This window comes from Meles meles, chromosome 6 (assembly GCF_922984935.1).
Source record: "Meles meles chromosome 6, mMelMel3.1 paternal haplotype, whole genome shotgun sequence".
Classification (NCBI taxonomy): domain Eukaryota; kingdom Metazoa; phylum Chordata; class Mammalia; order Carnivora; family Mustelidae; genus Meles; species Meles meles.
Window position 1 is genome coordinate 119388117 of NC_060071.1, and position 7381 is coordinate 119395497.

Below are 7381 nucleotides of genomic sequence, written 5' to 3' on the forward strand. Positions count from 1 at the left end.
TTTTTTTAAGATTTATTTATTTATTTGACAGACAGAGATCACAAGCAGGCAGAGAGGCAGGTAGAGAGAGAGGAGGAAGCAGGCCTCCTGCTGAGCATAGAGCCCGATGTGGGCTCGATCCCAGGACCCTGGGATCATGACCTGGGGCTCGATCCCAGGACCCTGGGATCATGACCTGAGCTGAAGGCAGAGGCTTTAATCCACTGAGCCACCCAGGCGCCCCATTTCCCTTTTCTCTTTTATGTCAGGTCCATATTCCTTTATCTGCCTGTCAATTCCCTCCATGATTTGTCTCCACCATATCTATAATGAGATTCTGTTACCCCTCATCACATACCCACCAGTTAGTCTTTTTCCCTATATACCTCCATGTAATCTCCACAACCTTTACATATTTTTTTTATTTATGAAAGATTTTATTTATTTATTTGACAGACAGAGATCACAAGTAGGCAGAGAGGCCGGCAGAGAGAGGGAGAAGCAAGCTTCCTGCTGAGCAGAGAGCCTGATGTGGGGCTCGATCCCAGGACCCTGGGATCATGACCTGAGCCGAAGGCAGAGGCTTTTAACCCACTGAGCCACCCAGGCGCCCCAACCTTTACATATTTTGAGGTCCACCTCATCTATCCAAACCCTATACATCCATGAATGCCTTGTCTGACAAATCTAACCCACATTAATTTTTCCCCTTAGATTCTTGTTATGCTTACAGTTAACATCACAATCTACCATTTAAATGTTTAGCATCTCTATATCCCTATGTAGTTTTTAAAAATAACTTACATTTATTTCAGCTTTGTAACAACCCTGTGCAGGTGGACATGAATTCACCATTCATTCAAGAAATGTTTATTGAGGGTGCCTGGGTGGCTCAGTGGGTTAAGCCGCTGCCTTCGGCTCAGGTCATGATCTCGGAGTCGTGGGATCGAGTCCCGCATCGGACTCTCTGCTCAGCAGGGAGCCTGCTTCCCTCTCTCTCTCTCTGCCTGCCTCTCTATCTGCTTGTGATCTCTCTCTGTCAAATAAATAAATAAAATCTTTAAAAAAAAAAAAAGAAATGTTTATTGAGCAGCCACTGTGGGCCACAGCTGTAAGTAGGCATAAAGGATACAATAGTGAGCAGAAGAGAAGCCCCTGACCGATGTTCATAGTACTTATAGGACAGGGGCAGACTTTAACCAAATAATCATGCAGTAAATGTGAGATTACAACAATACTGATAATTGATAACATTTATTGGACATTCACCAGATGACTGGCAGCGTTCTGAGTCTTTTTCAGATATGAACTCATTTAATATTCTCAATTACTATTGAGAAATTACTATTGTTCCATTTTGCACAAAAGGAAGATACCAGTTGTGGTACATGAAAGGATGTGATACCTCGGTTTCCACATACATTCAGTGGGGTTGTTATGATAAATAAGGTCTTATTGGTAGAGCCCTTAGGTCAGTGTCCAACTTGTATTAGCTATGATGATGATGACAGTGAGAGAATAAAAGAAGGAATCCTTTCAGAGACATTAAAGAGAACTGTGACCTTAAGAACAGGTTGTTGTGGATGAAGCCGAATGGATGGTTGGGGGTAGTGCTCCCAGCAAAGGTAACAGTACATGCAAAGGCTCTGTGGGGAGGGAAACCCAGAAGGCCCAAGTGGCTGAAGGTAAGATGGGGACACCATATCTGGTCAGGGTGCAGTTAGACTGCTGCTTCGTTCTGCAGGGACCTGCCCTATTTAAGATTTCAGTCTTTACCTAAGACTCACTGGGGTGGGGAGTCTATGTTTGCCAGTGGCCTTCTAGGATCAAACATGCATTTTAGAGGCACCTGAATGGCTCAGTCAACAGAGCATGCAAATCTTGACCTTGGGATTGTGAGTTCAAGCTCCATGTTGGATGTGGAGCTTACTTTAAAAAAACAAAACAACATGTGTTTTATAAGATTACTTTGGTTGCTACAAGAAGAAAGGATCGAAAGTGGCGAGGAGTGGATTGAAGTAGATGATTAGGAATTTTACAGTATTACAGGAATGAGAAGATGGTAGCTTAGACGAGGCTACTGAAAGTGGAGTTGGAGAGAAGTAGATGGAGTTGATATAAAAAAAATCTGGTGATGGATTTGAGAGAGTGGGGAATGAGGGGACAAGACACAGGAAATGCCTAGGCTTTTTACTTGTATGCCCACTGAAATAGGACCCCTGGAAAAGGCTAAGTGTTGAGGGGAAACCATGAGTTCAGTTATATGCATATTGAATCTGAGGTGGCTCTGAAGCTTCCAAGAACTGACAGTAGCCTGAGCTCAGATACATGATCAAGGCAGGAGTCATTGAAATGGAGGTGGTGGTTAGGTCTTAGGCATGGGCAAGAATATTCAGAAGTATCAAGTGGGAAGAAGAGGGTGCCTGGGTGGCTCAGTTGGTTCAGCGTCTGCCTTCAGCTCAGGTCATGATCTCAGGGTCCTGAGATTCAGCCCCACATCAGGCTCCTTGAGCCTGCTTCTCCCTCCACCCTGCCTGCCATTCTCCCTGCTTGTATCCTCTTGTGTACACTCTCTCTCTGTCAAATAAATAAATAAAATCTTTAAAAATAAATTTTAGGGGCACCTGGGTGGCTCAGTGGGTTAGAGCCTCTGCCTTTGGCCCCGGTCATGATCCCAGGGTCCTGGGATCGAACCCCACATCGGGCTCTCTGCTCGGCCGGGAGCCTGCTTCCTCCTCTCTCTCTGCCTGCCTCTCTGCCTACTTGTGATCTCCGTCTGTCAAACAAATAAATAAAATCTTTTAAAAAAATAATAAATTTTAAAAGGGTTACAGGGGGGTGGGCGAGAGAAGAAGGCTGAAAGCCTAGTATTGAGATGTTTGGATTTAATGCTTGAGTAGGGGAGGATATACTTACAAAGAGTGGGAATAGCCAAAAGTATAAGAAAAAAATTGGAATATTATTGTTATGGAAACTGGAACAAAAGAGCATTTCAAGGAAAGAGTGGTCAATTGTGTCAATTGTTGCTGAAACATCAAGAAGATGATTGAAAAATGTTAGATTTGTTGACACCAGTAGTTCACTAAAGAGACACCCCCATGATCTCAATCAGAGCTCCTTCAGGGGAGGATGGACTGAACAGCAAGTGGAAGGAAGAGAAATGGAGGTAGTTAGATAAGTAGCTAGAAGGGAACTTAAGATCCAGGAAGGATTTATTTGTTTTTCATAGAAAAAAAATTTGAAAATGTTTAAAAGCCATGGAGAAGGACCCTATTCAGAGGGGAAAATTGAAAAAGATACACAGATGAAGCCAGATTGTCAACAGGGAGGGGTACTGATGAGGCAGGGCAGAAGAGATACGAAGCACATGAAAAAAATTTGGACCTAGTTAGGAGAGCTCCTCCGTTAAAATAGGAGAGAAGGAAGACAGGTTAGGTATAGGTGACGGTAGGATTATATGTTTGCTAGGAAAAGAGTGCCCATGTGGTAATTTCTGCCTTTTTCTATTAAGGAAGTCAAAGTCATCTCTTGAGAATATAGGGCAAGAAGAGGGGAACCAAGTTTTGTGGGTTTTTTTTCCTAAGATTTTATTTATTTATTTAACAGAGAGAGAGAGAGAGAGATCACAAGCATGCAGAGAGGCAGGCAGAGAGAGAGAGGGAAGCAGGCTCCCTGTTGAGCAGAGAGCCCAATGTGAGGTTCAATCCCAGGACCCTGGGATCATGACCTGAGCCAAAGACAGAGACTTAACTCACTGAGCCACCCAGGTGCCCTGGGAACCAAGTTTGAAGAGAGAGAGAATGATTGCGTTAACAGAAAAACTGGAGAGTGAGGTGACCCAACCTGAATGATGTTTAGGGCTCATTTGGAAACTCCGTGGAGCCAATTTGCCCTATTATATGACTTTCTAAAGCAGTGTGCAAACTGCCCGTAACTAGAGCCATAGAGAAAGCAGATAATAAAGGTTTGGGGATTTTCCAGGTAGATGAAGTGAAAAAAGGAAAGAATGAGAACAATGAATTTAGAGTTGTTAATGTTGACAAAACAGTGAATTTGTAGATCATGGACTCTAACCTGGATCAGGAAGGAGAGTAAGAAAGGAATTGAGAGAAAGCTGATGAGGGTCAATGAATGAAAGTTTCAGTGAGGTCGAAAAAAGCTAGAGGAGTAGTTAGTATGCAATTTGGAAAGACAGGAGATTTTAGTTAATGAAGATGCTTGAATTAGAGATTCTGAAACTGCACAGTTACAGATGATGACTGGGTCCAAAGGGCGATGGAAGGAGTGGGTGGCTCCTGTGAGGTCAAGAAAGATGTTGAGATCAAAGAGATAAGCTGCCAGGACCCAAGTGGGTGGATCATCTTTTTGATGGTTGAAGTCACCCAGGATAATGGCAGGTCTTATGATAGGAGTTATAGGCTTATAGGCCAAAGTCTTTGCTCAAATGCAAGGGGACTTACATGAGTATAACAGATAAAAGCAAGAAGAGGAAAAGTGTTGGGTAGTAGGTGAGTCACATGGATCTCAGAGAATCTAATTGTTCTTTTTCTTTTCTTTTTTTAAGGTAAATTCATTTTTTAAAAGATTGTATTTATTTATTTGAGAGAGGGAGAGAACACTGGCTGAGGGAAAAGCAGGAAGCCTGCTTCCCACTGAGCAGGAATCTTGATGCCAGGACTCAATCCCAGGACCCCAAATCATGACCTGAGCCAAAGGCAGATGCTTAACTGACAAAGCCACCAGGCGTCCCTGTTCTTTTTCTTTTTAAACAGAAGTATAAGAATAATAGGCAGGAAATATCAATGGGAAGCAAACAAAAACAACAACAAAAAAACAAAACCCCACCTCTATTAAAGGCAAATTTTAAAAACTATTAAAAAAAATGAAAACCTTGACTCTTACACAGATATAAAATGAAATGTGTTAAATACTTTAGTTAACCATAATTAATGAGAGACCTGGTAAGATGCCCAAAGGTAAATCCACATGTATAAGTCAGGAAAATTGAAATGAACTTAAAAATACAGGCAAAACTGGCTTCTACCCATATTGGGGGAGGCAAGTCAATTGAATTTCCACTGGACAGAATTTACTGCATGGCTATAGACAAGAATTATTTTGCATCGCTCTCAACTGTCTACAGTTCACAGAGTTGCAAAATACTTCAAAAGCAATAAAAGGCTAGAATCTGATAAGCTGAAAAGGTCTGCTCTGAAGAATGCGTAGCTGTCCATTGGAAATACTGGTGATAGTTTTGGCTTATTCCAGATTTCTGCACACCTCTCATCTCTGAGGTATGTGGAAGCTGAAAGTATAAACAGCACCATTTGGGTGGGGCAACAGTAAAATCCCGTCTTTAAGGGAGAGTCGGTCAGATTTTAATAAAGATAAACTGAAGGGAAAGCTTGACAAGACAGGGATTTTTGCAAGTTATGGATAATGAGTTCCAGCGAGCACAGTGGAAGGAAGAGTTTGGAAGGTAGTAGAGGCTGGGAGAGAGGCAAGGATGTAGGGAGTAATGTAGGCATAATAGACTTTCCAACTGTGGTTCCAGTGGGAGAGTAGGGTTGCTCTCATCCCTTAGGGGGTTGTCAGATAAAACACAGGAACACAGTTAAATTTGAATTTCAGATAAAGAATAGGATTAAAAATAAGTATGCCCTTTTGTTTTTGTTTTTGCTTTTTTTTTTTGTTTTGCTAAATCTGGCAACCCTACCCTAAGGGGACCTTTATCACTGCTGGGGAAGCTTTAGATTGTCACAACTGCTTGTGTGTGGGCCTTGCTATTGGCATTTAGTAGGTCGAAGCCAGGGATACTGCTAAGTAACTTACAGAGTACAGCACAGTCCCCACAAAAAGAACTTTCCAGCCCAAAATGTCAGTAGTAATCAGGTTGAAAAACCTGGTATTTGGACAGTGATCTCCAAAGTTTTTGTTGCCACAAATTCTCTTTCAACTTTTTTTTTTCCCAGATTTTATTTCTATATTTGAGAGGAGAGAGAGAGAAAGAGCACAAGGTAGGGTGCGGGGAGGTTCGGAGGGAGAGGGAAACACAGACTTTCTGCTGAGCAGCTTGATTCCAGGACCCTGGGATCAAAACCCGAGCCAGAGGCAGATGCTTAACTGACTGAGCCACCCCAGGGCCCCTCCTTTAAACACTGCTTAACATGAGCCTATATTACTGATTTATTGTATACATATAATAATATCCTGGTGTATTGTGTACATTTTTAAATCGCAAAAATGTTTTAAAATTAAAAAAATTAAAGGATAAGATGAAGATTTTAAAAAACAGTATTTTAAAATATAAAACTTTGTTTATTATGTATACAAAAAGCCCTTTTTGTTCCCATGAACTTTTTTTGTTTGTTTGTTGTTTTTTAAGTAGGTTCTACACCAAATGTGGAGCTTGAACACACAACCCTGAGATCAAGAATCACATGCTCTACCCACTGAACCAGCCAGGCACCTGAACTATTTTTTAAAGTCCGAACTTTAAAGGGATTCCTGGGTAGCTCAGTTAGTTAGTTAAGTTAAGTATCTGCCTTTGGCTCAGGTCATGATCCTGGGGTCCTGGGACCAAGTCCTGTGTTGGGCTCCTTGCTTAGCAAGAAGCCTGCTTCTCTCTCTGCCTGCTGCTCCCCCTGCTTGTGCTCTCTCTCTGTGACAAATAAATAAATAAATAAAATCTTAAAAAAAAAAGGTAAGAACAATCTGATGTTGATTCATTTTTGAAATGGTTGCTTAATGTACTATGATACTATGTTTTCCAAAGTTTCTATGATCTATTACTTGGCTTAGGGTAAATGAAACTCACAAATATATAAAGGATCCAAATGGAAAAATACTTGGGTGGCTTACTCAAACATGAAACTAATTTTTAGGTCCCATTCAATTTTATTGAAGTACAGCTGGTCAATTTTTATTTTCCATGATATCAACCAGTTCTATTTGCAAATTAGTCAGAAGGTATTATATAAATATATATAATTTATATAATATATATTTTATTCTGGTGAGAGAGAGTATGAGTGGGGGAGGAACAGAGGGAGAGGGACAAGCTGACTCTGCGCTGAGCATGGAGCCCAACTTAGGGCTCGATCCCATGACCCCCAAATCACTACCTGTGCCAAAATCAAGAGTCAGACCCCCAACCAACTGAGCCACCCAGGTACCCCAGAAGACGTTATATTTTTAACAAACATATTTAAAATCCACTGAATCCTTTTTATTTGGAAGACTCTTAACACAGTAGAAAAGTATTTCTAAACTCTTACCTGTGCAAACACGAGTCTTTTTATAAGTGACATACTTCTAACAAGGTGCCTGGTTGCCATGTGACTCTTGATCTCAGAGTCTTGAGTTCAAACCCCATGTTAGGTGTAGAGCCTACTTTAAAAAA